We start from the raw sequence: 16006 nt of genomic DNA, 5'->3' as shown, positions 1-16006 counted from the left end.
AATATAGCTGTTTAAATCTGTATCTCTTGATAATGAAATATTTTTCTATCGAAATGTGATTTTTTTTATTCTTCTATCTTCGCTCGCTCGAGAATGTTCATGTTTTCCAAAAAAAAAAAAAATTCGCTTTCCTCTTCAACTTTTTTCAAAAAAAATCCGTAGACCAACAAATCAATTTGGAGTGGCCTAATCGATAATTTAAAGCATGGTAAATGTTCAGTATTATTGTTTCCTCACAAATATCATTTGCAAATCTGAAATTGTTTTTATAAATTTTGTCAATTTACCAAAATGTGAAAAGGCCCGTTTAACAGTATCGATACTTCTAGACGGAATTAGCGTTTTAAAAGAATAGTCTATGTAAATGTACCCCGCTGTGTGAAAGCATGAGATAATGTGAAAAGAGAGAGGAAGTGGGTATGGGCGAGGGGAGAACGTGTTTTTTGATAAATATGTTTATATACTGATTCTGTGTCATCATGTCGACTGTCGACAACAAACATAATAAACATAAACTTAGTTCGTAATTCATAGTCTCCATCGTCACGTAGACATAGATTTATTGACATTTTATCGGGTTATAGGAATGAGTCTTCGGAGCTTTCCGTGTTTGCAGATACAAGTCGACGAAAATATTTCCGGAGAGAACCGTCAAAGAAGAGCTGTATTCAATATATGTTGATCGTGAAATTTTACCAATATGGTCTTTTAAAAAGAGAGATAAAAAGAAATTTCTAAAAGTATATAGATTCAACATCATTAATGTGTTTATTTGGTTACAAATAATCCTTACACAACGAAATCAATACATGTTTATTGTAAACTTATTATTATAAAAAATATACATACATTAACATTAAATCATTATGTTGTGCGCTGATTTTCGTTTTATTATACATGTTCAAACGTAAGCGTGCATAGTTTGTTAAACAGACTTAAATCATACCAGTGTATTCATAATGCTTGTCAGTTTTTTAAAATGGCAAAATTGGTCTCGAAGCGAAGTAGCATCAACATTCATCAATGTCTCAACATTTTAGCATACAGGCAGTTGTTTTCCACATATCCTGACCGTTTACGCCTATCAGAAGATCATTACTAATAAACGCGTTTTATGTTAATTTTTTTAAATTGTATTATGCTGTAGGGGACGGTATTTCAGATACATTTATACATGTCGGTATTGTAGCATCTGTTCACAGTTCATTCGATAGTACAGGGTCGATGGTATTAATCTTAAACTTAGTTATAAATAGAGAAACCAACATCAATCATGAATTCGCTCTCTATTCAGGAAATCAACGATAAGTTATTTTAACAAAGTTTATGAGTTTTTGCAATGTTGGCATTTATTTAATACTAATCGCGGTGATTAATTGCTCATAAGTAAACGCATCCACGTTGATAGCATGTGCTGAGACAGATGCCACATGACTTTGGGCTGTTCTGGAACAATCAGGTAGTTAAGTTAATGTTACCGACATTTATTAATAGCTTTTGATATAAACATATGTATTCAAATCACAATTATATATACACGATATTATAGAACAATTATATAGTACACGTGATTATTACACACTTATATAGAACACGTGCTACGTTGTCTATGAAAAGGTAGACATAAAACAGTGATGCTATTTATTCGTTCAGAATTTGACTAGCACATTTAAGGTATTGTTTCCACATTACTGATTAAGGTTTGCACTCTAACAAGACCAATTACTTAAATCGACAGTTTAAGCAGTTAATTTTCACGGAAGCTTTCGAAATTTAAACTACGAAAACAAACTATATGAATGTTGTTGAATGTAATGCATCTGTTGCTTTGTCAGCTCAATAAAATAATCGACAATGTTTGTTTTGTATAAGCTGTTAAATGGCTTCCAGCCATTGATTACTCAAATAGATATGTCTAGTGTAACTGCTTGCACAACCGCTGCCATCGTTATGCTAGGTATTGGTTTTGTTTTAAAATTAGTTCACTAACTGCAAATTGTGATACTTGTAGTTGTACAAATAATGTTGTATACTCAATGCATCTCAATACATTATACTGAGTGCATGTGGTATTCATGGTGTCATACTTCCATTAAAATATAACAGTAATGTTGAATATCTTACATTATCTTCTTTAACTTAAACCAATTTCGATTCGATTGGACACTCGTTGCTTTACTCAAACTTGATTGTTTGGTTCCTGGTTCATTTTTATATTTTGTTTACTATGAAAATGCCAGTTCCTTATTCGATTTTGATAAGGAATAAGGAAGCAGTGGATTAGGAACTGTGTTATTATTAAATAATACTAGATAAAAAGATATTGCAATATATATAATTAACTTTAAACCTACATACACCATGATTTCCATCGACATTCACTATTTTTTGGTTAATTTCAATTTATGTTTGAGTAAGGCAATACAATTTCCTTATTATCGTCTTCATAATACTTGTTTTCAGCGTTTATCGTAAAATAGACTGTAAAAAGAAATGTGACAGGATACGTCTTTATAACATAATCATGCTTAAATTACCCACACACCATCTAAAATATAATATATTCGAAAGTGATTGTCCGAAATACAGGCTTCCGAATAAGGAACGGACTTAACGTCAAATTTCTTATTCAGAGGCTATAATTTCGGATACTTAAATTCGGATCATTATATAATAGCAAAGCTTTATATTCGTTATTTAATTGGCGTTGTTTAGTGTAAGATTGGTTATTTATATCTCTGGTACAGTTCTTGAAGTCTTATCTGACCCTGAACTTTAGTCAAGACTATATGATAGCTGAAAAATATACATGTTTTAGATATTTTGTTCCGTTTTCATATGAAACCTGTTACGAAGGGATAGGATTAAGAATGCAAAATGATTTCAACACGTGTCCATACAAGAAAGACTGCACCGGAAGCAGCGGTCCAAGTGCTTCTAGAAGACTGAAAAGTTTCATGGAAATGCCTCAAATTTTGTTTATTTTATAATTGAAACGAAAAAGCGCACATCCTAGCTGCCAAAGTGTGTTTTCGTCTAAAACAGTTTTAGTGCGAATACGCGTTTTATCTCTCATGCAGACCAACGGTACATTCGGCGACGTTCAACCTCGGCACATGACGAATGCAAATGTTCCGGGCAGAATTGCCATCAGTGCGACGTCACTGATGTCACATTAAAGTGATACTGATCCGGAAGCAGCGGCCATATATCCTCTATTAGACTGGAAAGGTTCATCGAAATGCCTCCTTATTTTGTTGTTTTTGTTGTTGTTATTGTTGTATTTGTTTTCAATAAAAAACCAAAACTTGCATAGCTGTAATTGAGTGGTTTTATTTCAATAGATTTTCCATCTCCGAAAGCGCGTTTTCTCGCTCTAGGATGCTTACGTTACATCCGGCGACATTCAACATTGGCGCACGATTGAAAATCGTGGGAACCGACACAATTGCACTGTCCTCGGTAGTTATATGTCATATGTTTATTTAGAAATTGCAGCTGGTTGCGCTTTCCTTATTGAGCTGCGAAAACGGCACTATGTTATCATTATAAAAGAATACTTAAAAGAAATGTACTGTAATAAATACCTATGTTTTATTCCCAACCTGCATTTACATTGATTTTCCTTGATTTATGCGTCTCTTCATTCATATTAATTTATTTGTTAAGTAAGAAAATGCCAAATCGAACAAGAAACTAATGTTATAATTAAATACAACAAATTAGAAATGCACTGCAATTAATATTTTATACCCGTTCTACATTTGCAATAATTTTTGTGTTGATTTATTCGTCTCGTTGGTTCATTTTGATTTATAATGTATAGAAAGAACATGCCAGTTCCTTATTCGATTTGAATAGGGAATAAGGAACCAGAACCCTTATTCCTTATTCAAACTGAATCAGGAACTGGATTATCATTACTTAAAACTAAGTAGAAATGTATTGCAATTAGTATTTTAAATATACATCCTATATATTATGATGTTCATTTATATATGGTTAGCTTTGAATTAATGTCGTTGATGTTTGAGTAAGAAAATGCCAGTTCCTTATTCGGCTTGAATAACTAGTTCCTTTTTCTTATTGAGCCGCGATAAGGAACTGGATTATAAATAGAAATAGACATGTTGAAATGTACAAGATTGCACTTTAATATCACATACATATAAAATAATGTTATATGCTTTAGGTTTTGTGGATGTGAAGTTGGTATTTGAATTAGAAAATATCGGTTTAAACAAGAAATCCTATATGTAGGCGCGAGGTAGAAACATGAACATGTAACGTAATACATAAAGTAAATGTATTCGAGTTATTTTGTTTTGATTTACTTAAGATTTGTACGCATTAATTTTCTTTAAAACCCTATATCAAATATGATAAGCTTAAATAAGGAATAAGGAACAGTTCCTTATTCCTTATTCGAATAAGGAATGAGGAACTAGGAAAAAGGAACCGACTTACTCTCCATCCTTTTGAATTGAATTCTTTTTCCTTTTTTCCAAAACGACGAAGAAGATATAAGTTGACAAAGTAAACAAAAATAGCGACATTTTTATTCCAAGAATATCTGTACAAGCACAGGTTGCCTCGCATCTTGAGAAATTACTTAAGTTATATATCTATCTATTTTGTGTCAAACTCTACGTCTACCCGAGTTATGAGCGGAACCAATTGACTCTCTAAGCAGAGGGTAAGTACGTTTGCACAAAGCCACACAGTGCGTTATTGAATTCGCACTAAATGCTTTCGAACATACAAATCAATGCATTCCTGACAGACAAAAGTAATTTTGGTAAACTTAAATTTCATTAACTTTCATAAGAATTGACAGATTATGTGTTTTATTCATTCAATATCTGTGGACTGGGCAGTTTATTGTTAAGCAATATGGCTCTTTACAGGTGAAACCCCACATTTTTCAGATTTTTTTCTTTACATATATATATATTTGTTGCCATAGCAACCATAATTCTTGACGTTTAAACAAAATGAAATGACGTGCATAATGTTCATATTGCCATCTGTCCATGTTTCAAGTTCCATGAAAAAATATGAAGAATTTGTTAAGTTATCGCAGGATCCAGAAAAGTGTGACAGACTGACAGACAGACTGACTGACAGACTGAGCGTGCCTTGGAGCACAGTCTTTTACAGCGAGTTGCGCCTAGTGACGTGTCCAAACCAAGCCAGCTTTCGTCGTTTGACGGTCGCCCGGGGGAGGATTCTTGTGGGCCAACACGTGCTACTGACATGTTCCGGAGGAACTCGATGGACTTGTGTTAAATGAAAAAGATGCAGGTCAGTCTATGGAGACAATTATTTTCAAAGGCGTGTACCCTGCTCTAGGTTTTAGCGTGAAGCGTCAAGGTAACGCAGTCGTACAGTAGGATGGAGACTACAAGGGACTTGTTTGAAAGCTGATGGAGCTTCTTGTACACCTCCTGCTCAATCTGATGATTGCCGTGGTCGCCATGGCGATTCTGATTCGTACCTCAGCGGTACTGGCATCATCCTAAAACAGGATTGCTCCTATGTATTTGAGCTAGTAACTTCTTCCAGCTTCCCGACGTGTTGATGTCTGCTATGGTGAGGTTTTGGATTTTACTACTAGTTTCGCCCATTTGGGCAATGATATCGGCAAATCTCCAGTTGGAGATCGATCTGCCACCGAGGTGTGCTGAATTTAGATTTATACTGCATTATGTTCTAAAGAAAAGATCAAACTGTAACAGGGAGTGAAGACATCATTGTCGAACACCCATGGAAGTCCTTAAAAAGTCATCCATCTGTCAGCTGAGACGAACAGCGCTCTAAACGTTTCCGTTGAGTTCCCGAATAACTTGCTCCAGCCATATGTCAATGTTGAATCATTTCAGAACCTGCCATAGGCCATCATGCCACACGCAGTCGAAAGCTTTCGCAAAGTCGATCGAAATTTGGAAGGGCTAACGTTGGTGTTGTAGATGTTTCTCAATGACGACTGCAGCTGAAGAATTGATATTCCGGGCTCCGTCCGGTTCTCAATCCAGCCTGCGCGTTTTGCATCAGTTCTCGACTTCACTTTTAAGTCGGTATAAGATGATGCGTAAAATGACTTTGCACGGATGGCTGACGAGACTAATGGAACGGTAATTCTGGCACAGCTTCAAGTTGCCCTTTTTTCTGTAGGGCGATTACCAGAGACTGGGTCCACTCATCAGGCCACGCCTTCTCCTCCTAGATCTTCATACATAGTGCCGTCATTGCTGCAGTAGTTGCCTCTTCTAGTTTTTCAAATACTTGCACTACTACATCGGCAACGTTGAACTCTCTAAGTACCTGCCATAGACCATCATGCCATCTGGGGTCGAAATCTTTTTTAAAGTCGATGAAATTGTGGAACAGCTCACGTTGGTTTTGCAGGTGTTTATCAACGATGCGTCTGCAGTTAAAGATCAGTTCCACTATGCTCCACCAAGCTCTGAATCCAGCCCGCTCTTCTGCCACCAGATATTCGGCCTAACTTTTTAATTGGTCGAGTATTATTCGAATCATGAATTTGCTGGGATGGCGGATGAGGGCGATTGTTTGATAATTCTAGCACACCTTGACGTTGCATTTTTTCGGTAGAATGCTAACTAAAGACTGGTTCCACACCTCGTACCACTTAATCTCCTTCCATATCGTTTGGCATAGTTATGTCATTTCTTTAGTATTGCAAATATTCCGTACTAATTCAGCTAATAATAGACATTGTCCGTTCCCCGAGAATTCCTGCTTTCAGACATTGAAATAACTTAAGTGTGGCATGGATATCTTCGTTTGCTTCTGGTCTGGGATCTTTTTGAAGGGGACTGGGGTCTGGTCGAAGCGGGTATTTATACAAGTCACTGCAGTACTTAATCCACCTGTTCAGAAGGTGATTGCCAATGTCTGCGCCAGAAAACGTTCGTGTGATCGCCATAAAATGGCAGACTTGAACCATTGCGGTGCAAGTTTGGAATCTATTTGGTTGTTTACTTGCCTTGGTCGAGCATGCCAGGTCGCAGTTCAGGACTGTTTGTGTGTGTAGCGTATTGACCAGTGGAGTTAATTGCTTCTGGAGAATTCAAGACACCTCAGCCCACTGTAGTTGGTCTCTTCTATGCCAAATCTACCTACCGTCCCTGACCAATCTTGGTAGTCGTCTGGTCCAACCTTGGCATTTTTCGGGACATGGTCAATGATGCGCTCTGATTCCTCTCATAATACTGTACGATTCCTTCTTGTCCGTAGTCTGACGTTGGTGCGTAAACATGACTAATGATGATGTGGTCAGGTCTCGCTGAAGTACCGGTGGAGATGGGTCTGCTAGAGACTGGTGTGCAACTGATGACTCTGTTGACTAATTCCTCTCTGACGATGAAAGCAACGCCGTTGCGATAAATAGAATCCCTCCCGCTGCATCATATCTTATGCCCTTCGTCTGTTGATGTTTCTCTGCAGCCTAACTATCTGACCTCGACCAGTGCGATAAGTTCCTGCAATGACGCTTCAATTATGCGTCAATTGTTGTTCTTGCCACACTCACGAAGCGGTCTTACATTCCATTTTTCCTGTAAGTGTTCCTTTTTTGAAGCTTGATTAATGTCCTTTCTGGAGACAGGCAGTTGAGTGATCGTATCATAGAATAACACTCTGTGAAATGTGAGTTCGCAATTCGCTTTACAGGACATTTGCTTGACAAAATAACATAAACTATTGGAATGCCGACTCATAAAATTTTACGACACTTAAGCCATGTAAAATGCGCATGATGGCTGATTTTACAAATTGCATATGTCATACCAGAAATAGTTTGTCATTTTGGAATCATTTATCCTTGTGAAGCGTTCTGGTACGTTGCACATTATGAAGCAGTGCGTAAATTTCTTGAAAACTGCTGAACCGTTTAGCAGCCACTTAAATACAATCATATGCGTCGAATTCAATATCGAGGGATGAGCGTGATACCATTGTATCTGCTACAGAACTGATGAGTCGCTACGGCAGTTTTACGCTCATTGCAAATGTTTGAATATCGTAACAGACATGACATACATGTCAAAAAAAAAGTATGTGGGTTGAATAGTGTCCGACATTTTGAGAACATCATTAATGATATGCAGAAATACTGACTTCAGTCAAAATGCGCACTACAATAAAAAGCTAAAGCTATATTAACATGTAGAAAAAATAACCTCACTCATATAATCTTTAATTTAACATATATTTTTGAAGGGTGTAGCATAACATAATTATGGGAGTCCCCCCACACACACATTTACAAACCTGTCAGAACCCGACCGATCCGACTTGATATTCTTTTCTCTTGCCCTGATCATGTCCTATCAGTGGGCTTGGGTCAATCTTGGCGGCGCCCATCTTCTCTCTAACAACTTGCAGCTGGTCGCAGAAAACGTGCAAGCTCCCTCATAGTCAAACGTCTGAGTACCACTTGAAGGCCAAACCTAATTCCGCCAAAAGACAACTTCTCCAGACTGAAACATTTCATTCATTATGCACTTTTAATATAACCACAATCCACCACGAGGAGAAGGCGTGTCGCGTATATCAACCGTCTTCTTACCTCAAATATCAAAGTAATTCTGAGAGGTCAAATAAGGGGGGTAGATTTCTGTAATTAGTCCCGTTAGTTCTGTTACGCTGACAGGTACATTTCAAATCAATAAGCTAGCGTGTCTGTAATCATGTTCAAACGAATGAACATCATATATGAATATTTATAACACTAAAGAGTCAGCTGAAGTGAACAGGGCATATGACTTGTGATAACGCCAGGGAAATAAGTTTGGAAAAAGGCTTATTTTTCTCATTGCGCCACACAACGAAACTAATATCAATCAGTATTTACATGTATACAGTCTTGAATCTTTTAACTTGTAGACGCCGTGTTTAACAAAGAGCTTTTATTTTTCTTAAATCATACGTGTAACTTTTATTGTACGATGCAGTTAATAATTTGCGTACACATATGTTAACCATCATAATCATTCCCTTTACCGGTATGGTCGTTTTGGAGACATGAGGGACGACGACACAGAGCTCCTCCGCCAGTTAGGTCTGTTAATGATGTTAGTAGGGCATCCATTGGGGGGAACGTCCACTCGTTCAATTTGTCAATGTAGCTTTTCTTATCTTAACCTCGGCTGCGACCTCTCTGTATCGTTCCCTGGAGCCCAGTCTTGCACAGTGAGCCGTGCCTGGTGATGTTTCCAGGCGCAGCCAAGCTTTCGTCGCTTGACGGTCACCAGGAAGGGTTCATGTGGTCAAAAAAGTTCTGTCATGTTTCGAACGTACTAGTTTATATTGTGCTCCATTTAGGAGATGTAAAGCAGTCGTCTGAGCCACTTGTTTTCAAATGTATGTATCCTGCGTTCTGTGTCCGCGAGAAGCTCAGAAGTGCTCTCCAAGATACTACGAAGGGACTTAGAGAGCCTGTAATTGGTGGGGAAGCTGATGGAGCTTCTTGTTCACAACATGCTCTTTCTAGCCATATCTGCCATCGCCATGACACTATAAAGAAGTGAAACTCCAGCTGCTGGAGCAGTATTGAATTATTATCATAAACAATCAGTTGGTCCTTTATTGAAGGCAAGTGACCAATTGCCCAAACAGTACAAAACATAACAATACAAAACAACATAAACACAAATGCGAATAAAGCTGGGGCCACCGCCTTGGAACGGTCAATGCAAAGCATTGGGGGTTTAAACCGGTTTTAGAGCGCTCAACCTCACACTTGGCCCAGCAATATGTATGTTACATTTAATTGTAAATAAAAATTAACCTCATAGCATTGTAACTCAAATTAAACAATAATAAAAGGGAATTAAAACGCATTCAATTTAATTATCATTTAATTACTCAATGGTAGGAAAGATACCAGAGCAAGAGAGTTACGACTTTTTGAGGCACGATGAAATGAAACTACTAACAAGTATCTACTACATTCCTTCTTTATAGAAAAAGATTTTAAAATATAGCGTCATAAAGTTAATATTTCAGATCATCATCGCGCAAATACAGGAAGAAGGAGCAATAATGGGTGTAAAGGATCCATATTACATACCTTTGTTGTTTATGCAGTTGCTAAAAAATAAATCTAACAAGAAACACCTATCAGAGATGAAATAAAATGAAAATTGGACGATATAAAACCAATGACCTATGCATGAAGACTACAACAGTGAAAGTGGGTCGTATGACTTCTTCAGGATGTATACAGATATGCGTAAACGATTCTCCAGTGCGAATTCACAAAGGAACTATTGTCTTGTAAAAACCTGCAGCCACAGGAAACAACTTCACGCTGATTTATGCCATGTGCTTTAGACTTGCGCCCGCGGTGTTTATGATATAAATGAAATTGTAAAAAATGAGGTTAACTTTTTGGAGTTATGTGTCGTTTTATTTATTGTATTTATTAATTTACGTATATGAAAATTGTATAATAAACAGACGCCTGTGAAAATCATGATTCAATGTACGATGTGAGTCTAAATGTAGTTTATCATGTAAATTTTTCCTACGACACAAAGACACAATTATGTTCAACAGAGACAAATGCGAATAATATCACTAATGATTCCAAATTTTAAGAGAAGAAAGATATAGTGAATCGAAAACCATCAAGCACGTGATTTTAAGTACATCAGCATCATATCCTTTTGATAAAAACGAGTTAATTAAATTAAAAAGTTTAATATTAACATTTTCTTTTACATATTTTAATTTGCGGACTCGATTCAAAACATCTCCATAAAATGATGGATGGGAAATTCCATTATTTAAATGCCATTTTAAAGAAACATTATATTTAGAAATTAAAACACCATACTTTGAGTGTAATTTAGCGAATTTACTTCTTAGGGTATGATACAAAAAGCCTTGTTTTAGCAATTTCTTTGTTAATATAACATTACGATCATTAAAATCTTTAATACATGAACATGCTCTGGCATAACGTTCCAACTGTGAAATGTAAATACCATAAGAAGGACCTTTAGGGATGTTGCCATCTAGGAACGGAAAATTCACAATATCAAAGTTAAAGTCGTCCCGTTTGTCGTATAAACTAGTTTAAATCATCGTATTATTAATAGTAAGATGTAAGTCTAAATACGCAGCGTCTGTATTGGATCGAGACGATCTATTTAAGACTAGTTCGTTTGGGTAGATTTTGTGAATCTAAATTAAGTATGTCATCAATGTATCTACTAGTAAGGTTAAAACATTGAATCAAATCTACTTGTTTAGTTTTAGATTATTCTAACATAAATTCGCTTTCATAACAATATAAAAAATATCAGTTATAAGTGGGGCACAATTAGTACCCATAGGAACGTCAATAATTTGTTTAAATATTTTACCATTAAATTCAACAAACAAGTTATCCCGAAGAAAAGTAAGTGCTGTACAATAGTCAAGACCAGGCCAAATGATGTTATTATCTAATATTTGATTGGTAAAAAAGCTGTTGTAGTGTTTTAAGCTAGATATGAACACTTCTCTCTAGCAAAAGTTTTTTCAATCAAAGAAACAAGTTTGGATATTATTAAAGCGTGAGGAAGCGTTGTATGTAATGTAGAAAAATCATAAGTGCTTACTTGTGACGCCTTATATTTTTTCTTTTCAAGTTTATCAATAACTTCTAAGGAGTTTTGTATTGACCAAAGTAGGTTAATATTACTATTTTCATAAACTTTATTACAATATTTAGCTATATGATATCTTATAGCACTTAATGCTGAAGTAAAATACACTGATAATTGCTTGGTGGTACAAACGTGTAAAACGATTTTTATATGGCGTTTTATGTAATTTAGGTATCCAATAAAGTGATGGCAATTTCCTGTCAGTAATATTGACTATTCCATTTTAATTTTTTGCATTCGGCAATATGGTCGGCAATAATTTCATAAGGTTGCTTATTGTAATCACAATATGATGTAGTTTGTGAAAGTTCTTGTGAAATAGTTTGAAAATAAAACACTCGTCATATTATTATAACATTATTAGCAGCCTTATCAGCAGGAACTATGACGAATTGAGATTTAAGTCTTCAAGCAATTTACAAAGATTTTGTCTATTAAATTTAGGTGAATGTGGTAAGGCCAAAGGATTTGTATCATAAAAATATATTTTATTCATCGCCATACTAAATATTTTTGTTTTCCAATCATTGAGTGCAGTAATTTCAGCATTTTCCTTCCTGCACCATTTAGTGCAATAATCATGTAAGGATGTTACGATATTCTTAATGCAGTCATCAAAATCAACAGGAATAGGCAGTCTGTACTTAGGGCCTCTGCGTAGTAAATTTCTAAGGTTTTTATTTTGAATGAAATAAAGGTCCTCAGTAATATCATGTCCAAATGGACCATATATATATTTAGAACTAGAACAGTCACATAATGTAGGACAATTTCTTATAACATTAATATCTGTGGAAATAGAATTATAATTAAAAACTATACTTCTTACAGGTTTACTATATTTGTAGCAAATAAGTGGGGATTCAGTATTGCGGAAATAAGGAGGAATCAACCGACGTACGTTTTTATCATTGAATATTTTTGGAAGGTCAATTAAATCAAGACCTTTGTTACAAAAAAAATTTTGATACGATTTCTAGTTTTGTTAAGTGCATTTTCAATAAAAGGTTTAAGAAAGTAGTCAGTGAAAGATTCAATAATACAAGCACATTCATATAGAGGGTCAGATTGAAGTAAAATAAGTTTACATTCCTTATCAATATGTGCAAACGAAGAAACAGAAAGAGAGCTAAGTGCACTTAGTAATTTATGTTTACCCCAATTTTGTACTAAAGTGTAGCAGTCATTTAAAGAAAGCAAACGTTTTAATTTACGCCTTAAGTTACCATTTTTCCTAATGCCGTGTGAACGTTTATTTCTTAGACGTTTACTAAACAGAGAAAATGAATTAATCGATTTATTTTTAGAAATAGTTGCAACATTTAGAATATTATCATTTAATCCAAGTGGGTAAGCTGATTGCAAACGTTTAATCCATTCAAATTCCGACATGCACCTTGCTTTTTATTGGGACTGACTTGAAGTACTATTATTAAAAATAAGTTGCTCCACAGGTTGAATTGAAATATTTGTTACGCTATGACCCGTTTTATTAAAATGCTGGTAAATGAAGTTGTAATATTTATTGTTATTTTTAATTTAAAAAAAATGTTCCCTAAAACGTGTTTTAAGTGATCTACCAGTCTGCCCAACGTATTGCGCACCAAGACAGGGTACATTTCAAGTGATGACATAAACCACATGCTTAGAATTTCATGAGACATCGGATTTAATGTTAACTGAAAATTTGCGGTTATTAACAGATGAAAGAATGAAAGAGGACATATTTAAAAACTTGCAACATAAACACTTCCTGGAGTTGCACTTATTTATTGTAGGATACCGATTACACGGAGCTTGATTACGCTGCGAACTAGAACACTGCCGCATAGTATCTCCAATAAAAGATGTTCGAAGTAAACTTAATTTGACTGTAGGTTTTAAAAAAAGCAACTGTCTGTAATTTAAAGGCAAATGAATACTACGTGTAATCGGAATTCCCAATGGGGAGAGAACAACTTTAGGGTTTTTGGTAATCAATCTATCCATAGGTTTTTATTAAGCGAAACCACCAATCTTATAGCCACATTAGTACATATTGCCAAGTAAATATACATAGAAGAGTAAAAGGCAGCTTGTCAGATAATGGTCTGTACAAATTCAGTATAACCTGCAGAACTCTCATTTGATGGACATACACGTTTACTTTATAAGTACAGAGAATGTATAAGAATCTAAGTATAAGAAAGGTCTTAAACAAGGTTTCTAAAAATAATTTAAAAAAAACAATACCGCTACCAGCCTCTGAAGGCTGAAAATAAAACAACATCGAAGATATGTACGGATACTTATTCGGACCTTAGCGGTACAGGTACCATACTTGGACAGGGTTGCCTCCAAGTACTTGAAGCTTGTAACCTCTCCCAGCTTTTCGTCGTTCATATTGGTGTCTGAACTGCTGTTGCTCGTTTTGTTCACCTTGATCTGCCATCGCCATGACAATTCGTATTCGGACCGCAGCGGTACAGGTACCATCCTTGGACAGAGTTGCCTCCAAGTACTTGAAGCTTGTTATATATTCCAGATTTTCGTCGTTCATAGTTGTGTCTGAACTGGTATTGCTCGTTTTGTTCACCTTGATTGTTGACCTCAATGTGCTGATTCCTATCACATAGTCACCTGCTCTCTCAGAGAGCATGTCGGTGAGGTTATCGAATTTTACCCATGCGGTCAATATCAACGGCAAATCTCAAGTTACAGAAGGTCTGCCACAAATGGAGATTGATGTGAGGTGGTTTTCGAGGGTCACCTGTATTATCTTCTCAGGGATAATGTTAAACAGGACGGGAAACAGCAGATATCACTGACGGACGCCCACTGATGTTAAAAGAAGTCACCCATCTGTCAACTGAGAAGTACTGCGATGCTGGTGTGTCCTTAAAGTTATTTGATTACTTGCATAAAAAAGCACATCATCAACTTTGAACCTGCCATTGACCACCATGCCGCCCGCGGTCGAAATATTTCTTAAAGTCGATCAGGTTGATGAAGAGCTCACGTTGGTTTTGCAGGTGTTTATTAATAATTTATATGCAGTTGAAGATTCGTTCAACTGTGCTCCGTCCCGCTATGAGTCCCGCCCGCTCTTCTACCACTAGATCATTTTCAATTGGTTTAGTATTATCAGTAGCATGACTATACAGAGAAAGCTGATGAAGCTGATGGTGTGATAATTTTGACACAGCTTGAGGTTGCCCTTTTTCGGTAGGATGATGACTAGAGACTGGTTCCATAGTTTAGATCTATTGGCATAGAGATGTCATTTTTTTTCAAAAATGCACTCATGTTTAACTCTATAAGTAATTCATATCTAATTCTTTTAATGATGATCACACAATGATGAAGAACTTCATCTTAAATTATTTAACAATGAATAATTAACCTAAATAAGCAATTGATTTTTATCGTCAAGTTCAACTTTATTAACATTAAACATTTGTGATTGCTGCCCATATCAATATCCGTGTTTTTATAAATCCGTTTCTTTTTCTATAAAAATGCGACCGGTTCAGCGAAGCAACATATGAAAACTAGTCTGTTTATATACCGTCTTTTCAAAGGTCAAAAATCACCATGTATTCGTTCGTATTCTTTTTTTCAAATAACCAAAACGAAAAAATTGCTTTCTGTATGAGATTTTTCGTGAAAACAAATATAAAACACTGAATATTACAAGAATCATGGTTTGAAATTTGTAATGAAATGTTTGTTCCTGTTTACCGTTATTGTTTTAAAAACGATAAATGAGTGTCGCTTCTTTTTCGATGAGAATATCTAGATTGACTTTTTTGCGTTTATTTCAATTTGGTACAAATTTGACAATAGTTGTTCATTTACTTTTCTTTAACTCAAGTCAAAGCAATTAAGGTATAAGAACTCCAAATTATTGTTTATCTGCAGATAAAAACAAGTAATCGAATAAATAAAGAATACATCGATGCAATATTCGCGCCGTGTGTGCATGATGTCCAAGAACACTTTTTACTCTTATTACAATAAAGCGTTGGTTCTTTTTGCAAGCGGAGCATGTTTTACAAATCCATGTGAACAAATGCTCTTGCAACAGGCCTAAAACACTTTAACAAAAGTTAACATTTATTTTTAGAGCTCGTTAACTGCAACCTGTGCCGATATTTATAGATAAAATAAAATTCGATTAACACGCAGAAATACTTCTATGGTTTAAAACAAAAAGTACAGTACTATAGTTTTAACTGTTATTGATTTCATTATCTGAATAAAACAATTTTTTCATAACTACTTTTTTGACCTGGGTTTTGGAGATGAAAAAAAAACGATTTTGTAAATGGTTTGTTATAATTATG

Source organism: Dreissena polymorpha, chromosome 14, assembly GCF_020536995.1.
Source record: "Dreissena polymorpha isolate Duluth1 chromosome 14, UMN_Dpol_1.0, whole genome shotgun sequence".
In the NCBI taxonomy this organism is placed as follows: domain Eukaryota; kingdom Metazoa; phylum Mollusca; class Bivalvia; order Myida; family Dreissenidae; genus Dreissena; species Dreissena polymorpha.
Note: the sequence above shows the minus strand (reverse complement) of the source record.